We start from the raw sequence: 13,603 nt of genomic DNA, 5'->3' as shown, positions 1-13,603 counted from the left end.
TTGTTTGGCTTCTCCAATAATCATTATACGGCGTGTTATTTTAACCTAACCTAAATTGCATAGTACTGTACTCATACTTTCCCAATTCGGTGAATGCTTTCTTTATTCACCGCATTGAGAGAATAAGGATTGATGAAACGAGAATAATTGCCCCCTAACTAAAAAATTTGAAAGTTCACAAATACCGATTTGAGCTGTATAATAAAAGGAGAATATTACGAAAAAGTGGGAAAATATTCAGGAAGAAGAGGGGGGAATATGGCCTGGAAACGATGAAATCATGAAAAATATAATTTCGCATGTAGCCGTCAATTTTCTTCGTTTTTAATCTCTAAATCAGAAATCGATGTTTTCTAAAGACTTCGTTTGATTACGATTATTATCACAATTTTTATTAGCTATCAAAAGAAAACGTGTGCGTGGAATGTTGCTTTTCTTTTATACTCCAAAAGATTCCAAAATATTGTTCCAAGTCTTTTAGAAGTTAAGTGATAAGAATTTGTAACATTCAATCAAATTCAGATCCATTTTTAAAGAAAATTGTTTTAACTTCTTCTAAGTTTACTTCTAAGTGCATATCTGAAAATTCTAGCTGTTTAGATTTTATTTCAGAAAGTTTTTATTAGGTTTCTGAATTTGCTGAATGGTTTATCTGTTGCCATACTTGTTGTCGAAGCAATTATTATAAAATGGATGGTTTTGCAAATAAATATTTCTAATAATAACTTACTTTTAGGCAATTCCCTTGCATCATAAACCTAATACAATTGTGAAAATTATATTTTTATTATTTATTCAACTCTCTCTTTGCTAAGTTCACGTTGAAACTATAACACGAGCTTCGGGATTTCAACGTCAGATTTGCTCATGATTGCCTTTGAGGCCTAAACATATTTATAACATACTTTTTCCCTCCTTTCCGCATGCCTTCGTGGTGTAATTGGAAGCACACTCGACGCGCATATTCGAGAGGTCCAAGATTCGGTTCCCGGTAATGGCACTTCCTTTTTCACTTCTCCTGCTTCAAAAATATCCTAATGGCTCTGCAGTGGAGCCCGAACTAAAAGATGGTGTACAATAATTCGTCACCACCAGGATTCGGCGAGTGGGTTCCCCATCCCCACTCGCCGAATCTTGGTGGTGACGAATACAAAAATACCTTATACCTTTTAACGGGTGAGTGGGTTCCCCATCCCCACTCTCCCGTTAAAAGTGAAGATATATAAGGTATTTTCTCTGTCCTTTCCGCATGCCTTCGTGGTGTAACTAGATGTACACTCAGCGCGTATTCGAAAGGTTCACGGTCCACGGTTCGAGTCCCGGCGAGGGCAGAGCACATTTTTCGAGTCTCCTGTTTTAAAAAAAAATCCTAATGACTCTGCTTATTAACATATTTAACTGAAAAATAAAGTTTCATAAGTGATTTTATCCCTATCATTAAATGGATAAATACAATCTTAAAAGTCTTGCGATTTATGCTTAAAAAGAATTAGAGAAGCTATTTTAGAATTTTGCTTTGATAATTTTTATAGTTAAGTAATTTTAATGGTTTTGCTAATACGTTAGACTTTTCCTTTTATATTCCTGCTTATTGTTGTTTATGCCATCTGTTCTTTCCAAAAATATATGTAGATGAAGGAAATAAAAAATAGTCTCACAGTCACATTTACCTGGAATAAAAAACTTTTAGAAGATGGTGAGGATTTTCCCCTTGCTCACCAAGAGGGGGGAAATTCCCATTTGTCTACCACACGTTTTGCCTTAAACAGAATCTCAAGTGAAGGATACACCTAATCAAATGATGCTAAAATTCAAAGGCGTTCATCCTTTTGGCTGCTTCTTCGAAACAAAAACCAAAGCATTAACTACTTTTATTGTTTAATTGTTTACTTTAATGTGCTTCTGTTTCAGGATTTATATATATATAGGATGTGTGTGTAATTGTGTTATAAGTAAAAATTCATTAATGGTTTTTTATGTTAGTTGTAAACTATAAGTAATCGGAACAAATCTGCTGAGCAGGTATATCAAATTGAAACCTTTCACTCTGAATTAGTTTGTTCAAGGTATCATTTATAATGGTATTCTCAATCTTCAGTGATTTTTTTATACATGAATAGAAGAAAATTTAAAGTAGATAAATTGAAATCAGAAATTTCTTTTTAAAATATTTTTTTTTATTCTTTCTTAAACTTTGAGCTATATAATTTATTAAATCATTATTTCGCCTTAATACATTTATAGGCAAATTAAGTGTTTAAGTCAGGAAAGTTTTGCTCGATTTTCATAAAATTTGAGAGTTCCAAAATAGAAAATTTATTTTTTTCTCCTTTTTCGACGAATATTGAATTAATGTAGGATTTACAAAATTAAGATGATATATATAAAAACTAAAAAATAATAAAAACTATGAAATAAACAATCTAAAAATGCAATTAACCCTTTTCCCTTTATCATAATTATATAATAGTAAAGTAAATGGGGTCAATAAAAAGATGAGAAATTTGTGAAAAGATTTGGGGATCCCTGGGTTAGCGTATCTAACTAGGAATTGGATTGGTTTGATTTATTTGATTACGGCAAAGTACACTAGCGCTATCTGCCTAAGAGAAAGGATGCCTTAAATCACAAAAATGCTCATGGAGATAGCCCGTTCACCTGGAATCGAACCTAAGTCGGAACTACTACTGTTTAATGACTTAAACGGTTCGGCCGCTGGTGGACATTAGGAACTGGAAGACCTGCGGTTCAATTTCTGGAGGAAGCATCTTTATTTTTATTTTTTATCTCTCCGAAATTTTAATAGCCTCAATACTCTGACCATGCATCTCCAAAGACTAGATCATTTACCATAGGAAGAGATGTATTTGAGTATAAATTTCAAAGGTGAAAATGATGATGAGTATGATTTTCATGAATAAAAAGTATTTTTTTAGTAATTAAATAATGAATCTGATGATAGTGACATTATTTCTCCCCCCCCCCAGAAAGAAAGGAGGAAGGCAAAACAAGTGCAATAATCAGGAAATCACACGAACAGAAAGACAAATTTTTCTTTATGAAAAGAAAACAAATTAGTGGTAGATTTTCGCTAATATTATGCTTTATGCAGTTAAAATGTTTCATTCAACAATTCAAAACTAATCATTCAATAAGAAATTATTAAAAGCGTTTATAAAGTACGCTTTTCTTTGAAATGGTTACTATAATTAATGAGTTAAAAAGCAAAAAATTGTTTATCATGTTTGATGGAAACGAGAGATTGAATAATTGTCTTTACAAAATTCATCTACAGTTTTATATCACGAACCATAAAAATGTGGAGAGACCTTTACAGTGATACACAAACAGTTACTTACTTCAATTATATTTCACAACTGACTTTATATGCTCTGAACGTTTCAAATGTAATTTCATCAAGACTGACCCATTAAAATTCTTTGCATTCAGTTGATTTAAAAATTTCCCGACATAACTGAATTTGGGTGACTATATTTATTATGAAATGTATTAAATAACTTTTAAGGATTTGCGCCAAAGGGGTATATTGAAAATACATTAACTTAACCAAACATTAACTTAAGCTTAATTTTGAACGATAATTTTGATAAATTTAAATTCTTATTGAAAAAAAAAACGTTTAATTTAGAAAAATTGAAAAAACTGGGAGTTTAAAATTTGAAAAGATAATGGCTTACATATTTAGTAACGCAATTTAGTCATCAGATTTCGTTATTCAGGAACCTACGCTTTCTTTTCGTAATAGTAAATTGTAGATTATTTTTGTGATGAGAATGTGCTTTTGTTTGTATTACACTACATGAAAAAAGATTTTTCCCTTTTAATTCATTCATAATTTTTTCTGTTTTAAAAAAGTGTAAATCTTTACTTGTCTATTTCGTTTTTCACCTGTTGATATCAGGTAGAAGTTATCAATTATTCAATTAAGAAATTATTTTTCAGCAATTTTTATTCCAATAAATATATCATTATATAGCATTTTAGGGTAGATCTGTAATTTCTAACTTTTCTATAATATGTACGTATATTGTCTAAGATTTAAAAAAAAGAAGAAAAATAGAAATCCATGTATTTGGGGCATTGCTCACACATTCTGTCCACTTTGCTATTGAATTACTGGTACGCAGTCAGTTATAATAAAAGCTAGCCTTTTTAAAATATAAGTGAAAAGTTTAAAATGCTTTCATGAAAGTTTTACATTATAAACACTATAACAACGTTATAATAATATCGCCTTTTAACTCCAATTTAAATGAATCCTTTACTGCCTGGGATTAAATAAAAAATCAAAAACGACTGAGTTGCTGCAAAACTGAGCCGAGAATCAACTCGAGCGCAAAGGGTTAAAGCATGAAACAATATTCGCCTCCGCCGAGAAATGAACGTAACACTTTCGTCTCCAAAACCCACGGAACTACTTTTCGGTGGAAGGACAACAATTCCTCTTCATCATACCCTTAACTGATTCTCGAAGTTCATTTCGCCCTTTCAGCTTGCTTTGGGAAGGTGCACAGTCTTAGCGTCTGTTATCGAGTTGTATCATCTTTCAAACTGATTAATCGCGGACGAAGCGAACGTTGCTTTCTGTAAGTAGTAACACAGTAAAGTATAATTAACCCATCTATGAGTTGAGTCTGCGACAAATTTTTAAGGACATTTTCGAGTTGGTGCCTGCCATAGTATTCCAAACATTTTGCAGTCCTGCATTTCTGAAGTGCGATTTCTTGTTTTCCGATATTTTGGAAGTCTGACTATCGCGATTTGACTATTCAGTATTTTTTCGAAGGTTGTACTTCAAAATCTTTATTTTCAGCTTATCTAGTATGGCGAGTTCATTCGTAGCGAGAAATACTCAGGGAAAAAAATGTCCAGCCACGAAGCTTGCTGAAAAAATTGAACTTTACATTAAAAAGTTAAAATCGATGGAGAAGCAATTGGAGGTACTTTGTCAGAGTGAAAATAAACGAACAATTCCAGTCACATTTTGTGAAGTGTCTGGTGTTCATATGCCTGTGACTGCGTCCATTAAAGTTAAAGTGAACTACAGTAAAATCTTGTTTCGCTGTTTACTTGAAGGACTTGAGTATCATGATGTACCTGATATAAGCACTGATCGCCTTATGAAGATAGGTTTGCTACTCCAGAAGCGGGCACGGCGAGCTAGAGCTCTAACTAGACAAATTCATAGCCAGATTGATAGGCAAAATTCATAAGCATCCATGATTTCATCCGGGTTTCCTTCCAGTATGTTTCCTTTTTTTCCCCCGTAATTGCCAATTTTTTTACATTGATATTAAAGTTTATTACTTTATTTTGGAAGCAATACTATGATAAGAAACTGAGAAATTTGTTTTATTTGTGAATAAAGGGTATTTAAAATGTTTATTAATATTTTGTACTATTTTTCTTCAGTTTAACATTATTTTTAGATTGTCTCTCCTTGAGGAAATTAAGTTTGCTGCTTTATTTTAATGGTTAACAAAGGACATTTTTGAAGAACACAGCATCATTTTTATAATGTAGAATTTATGTATTGTAATTAAGCTGTCTCATAATTTTATATCAGTTCAACTTCTTACTTGTTTCGGAGAAAATAATTAATCTTTTATTAAAAAATACAGACGTTATATCCAAATCTAACTTCTATTTTATTTTGTATGTGCTAAATGCAGTATTACATTCTTAAATTAAAATCACGAGCAAAATGTTTAACTTAAAAAAATATCGCATATTAAATATTGTTCCTAAATGTTGAATAATAGCTCTTCCGTTGTTGTTTTAATACGTTTTGCAACTGAAAATATGACTAACTAGTTTTGCTACACAAACAGAACTTTGTTTAAGCTGCCTGTTGCTAATTCAGCTTGGATTTATATTTTGTTTCTCTTAACTCTTTATTTCTGTTTTATTATCTTATATCTTAGTTTTAAGCGTTTCCATATGATATTTTTTAGTATTTATGAAGCCTAGATTATATTTTTAAAAAAGAAATTTTAGTTTTGGTGTCAATAAATTAATGAATTTTTGAAATTTTTATAACTTTTATTCTATTTGGGAAAAATGCTTTAAACAATTTGTATGATTGAACAATTTCTATAATTACTGTATTTCGTACTTATTTTCTTTAGTTGGGCCTAATTTTCCGTTTGTTATCTTTCTAAAATATTTGATCTTATTTCTTATTAGCACTTCAGTTTTCATCACTGTCAACAATATTAATATGGTTCATAATATAATTATTTATGGACGTAATTTTTAATGAGCAATGATAACTTTTTGGTTAGTTTTATGCTTCTTTTCCTCAGCCTGGATCCACCCTGACCCTTTTTTCCGTAACACACGGCAGCATAATTTTGCTACCTCAGTTTTCATCATCATCAAAAATGTAAATTTTCCATTTTAATATTTTTATGAACATTATGCGATTTTCATGCACTTAGCTGCTGGTGAATTACAATAATGTGTGTTAAGTTTGTGTTTATTTTCTTCAGGCTGGTTTGGCTTTAACTCTGCTTTTGTCTAAGATACTGCAATGAACTGCGATTATCTCAATTTTTATCATTATCGAAAATATAGCTTTCGATTTTTAATGTTAAGAAAACACCATATTTATTAAATTGTAGACTGTTACTGGTTTTAAGGTCATTGATTGATTACATATTGTTATTAATAACTGCTTATTTTTTAAATGATTAATGAACAAACATTTTGCTTAGACATGACTGTTTAAAATATTTCATAATCATTTTCTGGATTGGTATAGATTTTTCCTTTGAAATGTTTCGTGGCATTACTATTATTATCTTAATTTGAATCATTAAAAAAAGTTATTTTTTTTATAAAGGACATTGAAATTTTTGCAATTATGTTGTCATTAATGAATTATAAGATTTCATCCAATTTTGTGCATAGTGAGAAAATAGAACATTAATGCTATTTTGTGTAAGATATGTTTCTCAACCATGCTTGATAAGTACTTAATTTTCTGTAATGATGTTTTTGAAGTATGTTGTTATTATCTGTATGGAAAAACATATTATAAGTATTTGTGCTTTGATACCTTTGAATTTATTGAATCTTTTTTAAAATATAGGTTTTAGCTGATGTTGTTCATAAATATTGCAGTTTTCTAAGACACTAATGCTCTATATTCGAAACTAGACTAAAATAATTTGAATAATTTGTCTGCATGTTTGATCAACGTAACCTAAACTTCACTTTTCATTGAATTAGCTTAAAGTGCACCAGTATCTTAATCATTAACAAAGATAATTTGGGGTGGGTGTTTTAGAATTTTTTTTTTTTTTTTTTTTTTTTTTTGAGAAATTGATTTTACTATTCTATATTTCCAAATTCCCCAGAATTTCCATATTTATTTTTTTTTCAAGAACAGAAAGCTTTTTTTCATTTGGTTTTGTGTTATTTTATCTAAAGATCTCAATATTTTTTCTTTTCAAAAACGTGTACTGGTGTTTTCTTTATTTTCATCGATATACTTAACTCATAAATTCCCTTGTCCTAAAATGAGTTACATTATTTTAACGCAAAAATTTCACTTGTTTTAGTTTCAAAATTTTTAAAAATTGATTGAATGATTTTTTCCAGGAGAGAAATTTTTAAAATTCTAAATTCTACAGATACCTTTTAGTTTATCTTAAATGACGTTTTATTGTTTAAAACTAATTCAGTGCAACATACGTTATCATCCTTTGGTAAACATAATTACTGGTTTTATTTTAGCACTTTCTAACGTTATGAGAGATATTAGTTGCTGTTCTTTTGATTCTTCAATTAAAACAATTAGTTATAAAACCATTTGAAAATTTATTAGGAAAGATTTATGTTCGTATTCACTATCTGTGAAACTCCTTGAATCATTTTTAAACATGCAGATTTAGACTAAAATCATTTGTGTAATTTGTCTACATATTTATTCAGTGCAATTTGAAATTCGTTTTGTTTCTTCCTTGAGCTATATTGTTAATAACTTAATAATTATCAAATTTTCGGTGTTTTGTATTTTAGTGCTTTTGAAAAAGGTATGCTCATTATATTTGAAAAAGGAAGTGACTTGAGATATTACATTATATTTTTGAAATTTTATAGCTATTCGTTGATTTATTTTTGATCAGAAATGAAAATCATTTCAGTTGATTTCTTTTCTGCATCAAACAACATCAGTATTCCTTTTCCCCCCCAAACAATCTATTTTAGTGCCATGTCCGTAATTTTCACTATTAGTTGAAATACAATCTAAATAGATGCATTTGATTGATATTTTAAAATGTTAAATATTTTTTAAAGTTGATTTTTAATAAATTTAAAATTTTTTAGAAACTGATTGACTAATTTTTCAAGGGTCAAATTTTAAGCATGTTATCTAACTATAAAACTGCATTTTGTTCCTAAATGGTATTTTATTGTTTTAATGTATTTAGATGCAACAAGTGTTGTTACGCATTAAACAGCACATTATCTGGCTTTTTGTTTAGTAATTTTTAAGAGATGTGACTGAGTTATCACTTGTTCTGATTGTTTTGTTAAGAATAATTTATAGCTTATGGAAAAAAGTATAAGTAATCTGTATGCATTTTCTTTATAATTATATGTTGCTAAATATGAACATTTGCTCATTTGTTTTGCCTTTTAAAAATGTTTTTATTTGTTTCTGTGAAACAGATTAAGTCAATTTCAGTATTTTAATATATGAGTGAAGTGCATAGAATATATTTTTCTCGCACACCTGTTAGTTTTATTGTATTATAAGTATTGTAATTGGAATAAAGTTTCCTTTGGTAATTGTAAAACAAATTTATTTAAATTAGTTTTCTTGACATTATAATAATTAATTAATCGAACTTTAAGCACGTACAATGTATAATTTCATATTTTGTGTTGCAATTTTTTTTTTGGAAAGGAAGAAAAAGTTAGAACTGTTAATATAACGCTTTTTCCTGTAAATTGTTCCTGTAAATTGTACTGAAACTAATCTAATTGGTATTACAATGATACATTAATTAAACTTTTAATACACGTATAGTGTATGCTTTCATATTTTCTGTGGTGTACATATTTTTAGAGGAAAAATTGGAAAAGAAATAAAAACTGTTAATTTAACTCTTTTGAAATGTTGTTTTATATGTATTAGTTGTAAATGATTTTGGTTGAAAAAAAAGGTAAGATATTTCTAAACGAATTGGCAGCTATAATGGAATAGAGTAATAATTACTGAAATTATATAACCACAGTTCAGAAATTACTGAATTTTCTGCATAAATTACTTTGCACGAACGTAATCGAAATTTGTGTTACCGGTTGCGTTTAAAGAACACAAAGCTGATTTTGGGGAATAGTTATGTTTTTATACGCTAGAAAGCTCTCTCTATAATATTTGCCTATAATCAAGAAACTAAAAATATTTCGAAAATTTAAATATACATATAAAGCCGTATTAGGTTTTACCGATGTAGCTTACATATTTTATATCATGTAATACACTATCAATTCATTAGAAACTTTTAGTTTCTTGAATTTAATTAAAAAAACACAGTACACAGCTGATTATTTTAAATCTAAAAAAATGTATCCATTTGCGCATCCTTTCAATTAAATTTTAAGCCTATGAAAAATTAAATATTTCACTTTGAACTTTAAATGAAATTGGATTTCAGCCGTAGAAAGTTATAAAATACTGCAATGCAGCTTTGTTTTGAGTCCAAACGTACAGAAAAATCGCAAATAATTATAAGACAATATAGTTTAATATTCAAAACAAATTTGTAAAGCTGAAAATATATTCAAAAAGCATGTTTTCAACATTAAATACCCAAACGCAATATAGTAAACATCTCAGTAAAACGAAGTGTAAAACAAAATTGGTTTTCCAGTGAATATAAAGCTTATGTTTGCTCAAGAAATGTATAATTAATGAAGCAATAAGGTCCCTTTTCTTTCTTCAATGAATTTCTAATAATTCTATGAGCAGTGCTTTAAATTCCTTCGAAGAATTTCCCAGTTTGCTCACGCCCAACTGTTTAGCAAATGTTGTCCAAAATGGCTGTCTGTAAGATTAATTACTTCTTGTTTCTGAGTTCAAATGAAGGAGATTGGAGCTTTCCGTTCATTTATAGGAAATCGTCAAGTTTTTAATTGGTCCTAATTTTAATATAATTTTAGTAAAAAGTTTGAAATATCACGAAAATTACAGCTCTGTAAAATGGGTCTAGAGGCAAAATGGCGTAATCCATATGTAAGCAATTTCTTTTGCCATTTATATGCAGTTTAACAATACGTTACATGCTTTAAGCTGTTTTCCTATTTAGGCTTAATGAACAGCTCAAATGCTTTAATGAGAAATTTAAGTGAAATCGCAGATTTGTGAATGGCAATGAACATTAACATTTAAATAAAACATTTTGTAGGCTACACCATTTTTCTTCTTTTTCACTCCTAACAAATTTAATTTAATTTGTATATAGAGATAAAAATTTAAATAATAATCATTAATGACTTAAATAATAAATATAATAGTCGCCGAGCAATTAATATCAATGGCATGACTGTTACCGACAAATTTCGATGTCATCGTGATAATAAAGCTTAAAATTCAGCGGCTACTAAGAAATTAGACACAGAGACACAAAAGAAGCAAAATTGCGTCATTCGAATTGCTCAGTAATATTGTCACAAAATTCTGATTTATGAAACAGGGCGAGAGAAAAAATTTTAAACTGCTTAAAAGCCTAATGTTTTCTAAACTATTTTAAGACGCTGATGAATTTGTCAACAGACTAGAAAAAGAGGAGGAGACAAGAATGAAACAGGAATAGTCGTATACTTGTAACCATCAACTGCAAAAGCATAAATGAAAATTATATGATTATGAGATGAACTTCAATCTTCATGTAAATGAACAAGGGACGAGCTTCATGCTTCGTATAAATGAGTATGAAGTGAAATTTATACCTAACGCAGCTGAAGTATTTCCGAAGCAGGAATATAGAAAAATAACTAAAATATTAAATTTGCTCATGCATGTTGTTTCTTTATTTCGATATTTCTTTAAAACTGATTACGTAAGCTCAAGTCTTATTGAGATTAATGTATACAATATGTAATCTAGTATATTTTTAACATTTCTTTTAATATGTTTGTCTTCTACACATCAGCAACACATTTTGGAAGTAAACAGAATGTCAAATGAGTAATCTATGTAACTTGTATTACGTATGTCGTTTTCTATTTTTACTTAGTCTTACTCCTGCACTTACGAAGAAAGAATAAGAATAGTAAAAGCCTTAAGAGCAAATAGTAGCAGACTGCTCATTTTTATGAAAGTACAGTAAACGAATTATTACATGATTTTATGAAATAGGGTTTCGGTCCCGATTTATATTGGGCTTCTTAAATAGCATTGCCAGAGACAAACAGTTGAAGCTACAGTTTGAGTTAAAGGAATAAAATTCATTTCTAAACAAAGCATTCCCTTATTTTCTATGAACTTGATTTTTTTTATTTACAAACAACAGAGTTCAAATATGTATCTTACTTAAGCGTAATAATTTTTCCGGCTTCAGCATGAATGTAAATAATTGAATGTTTTAAGAAAAAGCTTAGAAACCTCCTTAGTTCAGTCCCAATCATACAGGACGGGGACGTATTGTTGCTCTTGTGACTAATCTCACTTTTCTGACGTAATCAGAACCAGGCGCACAAATTTTATCGTGGCAATAAGAACAAGATTGGGTCAATCGTTGGCAACAGCCTTGGGTACCACATAGGTGACAGTACGATTTTGCCAGTTCCTCCTAAATTTTGATAAAAAGCACCCCTGTTTCGGCGGTTCAAGGATCTTCAATCCCTCTTCCCTTACCAACAAACCAGAAGAGAGTACTTTCGGCTCGCCATATATTTAAGAGTGCCCCCATGCTACAAAGACACTATACATTTACAATATCCATGTCTTCTTCGGGATTCGAACCCGGGCCCTTCGCTACGGTAATCAAACTAACCACTGTTCTGTTGGACGGTTGGATGGGAATGTAATGTTTGCTAGGGAAACTGCTGTGCAATTTTTTCTTTTAATGAATGCAATTTTAAAAATGCAGTACAAAATTCTGAACATATATATAAATCAGAGATCAATCACATAAATCAGTGCTGCACCGATTAACTAGCTTTAGCCCTACCTAGGGCAGAGAAGCGCACATTTAAGTTAGATGATGAAGTACTGTGACTGCCAAAAATTTAGGACACGTCTGGCTCTGCTGTAAAAATAGTAATATACGCAGATTAAATTTAAATTTTTAAGCTGTATTTTTAATGATATTTTAAGTCTAACATATACAAAATTATACATAAAATTTGTCTTTAAATAATAATTTAACAGTTAAGAAAAATTTAGTCAACTATGCAAAAATAGTGGTCTACAGAACTCTTGGGGTGTGAAGGATAAACCGCGGAAAACACAGGAAAATGTTTAACTTAATTTATGGGTCCTTCATTTGTAGTAGTACTTGTAGTAGTTTGTCTAGTACATTGAGCTTTACAAATGTTTTGGGACTGAGTGAACTATATTTTTAACCTTTTCACTAATATCATTCCATTGTTCTTCTCTTACCCTTTTTCAATTCCTCTTTTGATGAAATATTATGTACCTTAATTTGTACCTTTAATTTCGTTCCAGATATGCTCAACTAGATTTAAATCAGGAGATTAGAGAAGTGCTTTTCTAGGCAGTTATTAGAAAACCCTTGTAGTAGTTTGTTAAAAACAACATTCGCTTGTACTACATCCATAAGAAATGTATTTAAAGCGATGTGTATCTTGAAAGAAAGCTCAGTATTTTCTGATACCAAAGTTTTATGTAGACGTTCTGTAATAAAGTATTCAAAATTTTATGTTTTGATGTTAAGCCTTCACTTGAATTTGTGTTTACTATATTTAGATGGTAAGGTGAGATAATAAATCTGCTGTCTATCTATACTTTTCTATTAGCTGACATTTAAAACAGTCCTACGTTGTTCTGCTGCTGGTCCTTAATACCATAGTAGGATATCTCCGCCCTGTATTATACTTTAGATATTAAGTACTTTGGATTCAATTCTTCATTTCTCCATTTCTTCTTCTCCAAACAATAATGCAGCATTTGAAAACAAATATAAGCTTATTATTATCAACGAAGATGGCTTGATCTCAGTGTATAAGTTTTGTTTACGATTGGTTTCGAGTCGTTTATTTCTATACTTACGAAAATTGTTTGTTGCTGGAAGATCTTCGTATCCGGTTAATGTAACATTTGTTTTTTCTTTTTTGATTGTTCCAGAAAACATTTATCTATCATTCAATTTTTCAGAAACTTTCACAGCTCTGAAGTGTAGATATCTTCAAATTTTTCAGATTAAAAACGCTGGTCTCGAAGAATAAACGTAATGAACGATCGCTTTCGATTTTCCTATTTAGAAGTCAATTTTTTTCTTTCAATCATTTTTAGACGGGGAGACTCCCAGGGACATTGCGATAGTTTCTTGTCGCTCTCTCCCTGTCATCAAGCTCTTGAGTGGGCTCTCGGCTTCCTCATGCC

General features: G+C 30.0%; 2 protein-coding genes across 3 annotated transcripts in view; one reads left to right on the top strand and one right to left on the bottom strand.

Annotated features, from left to right (window-relative positions):
• Positions 1 to 13,603, bottom strand: part of LOC118186201 (photoreceptor-specific nuclear receptor-like) — a 164,485-nt gene that overhangs the window by 55,693 nt on the left and 95,189 nt on the right. The window lies entirely within an intron of this gene.
• Positions 4,384 to 13,603, top strand: part of LOC118186196 (uncharacterized) — a 38,896-nt gene continuing 29,676 nt past the window's right edge. The window contains exons 1-2 of one of the 2 annotated variants that reach the window (XR_004757732.2): positions 4,384 to 5,265; positions 12,707 to 12,941. The gene's annotated coding sequence lies outside the window, so the exon portion shown is untranslated. Of the gene's footprint in view, positions 5,266 to 12,706; positions 12,942 to 13,603 lie in introns of those variants that run through there. The other variant, XM_085807900.1, reaches the window with a different exon arrangement.

The sequence above is a fragment of the Stegodyphus dumicola genome, chromosome X1 (assembly GCF_044657685.1).
Source record: "Stegodyphus dumicola isolate Sdum_Otavi_A_Nest chromosome X1, ASM4465768v1".
Taxonomy (NCBI): Eukaryota; Metazoa; Arthropoda; class Arachnida; order Araneae; family Eresidae; genus Stegodyphus; species Stegodyphus dumicola.
This window is presented reverse-complemented; position numbering and strand designations above follow the sequence as displayed.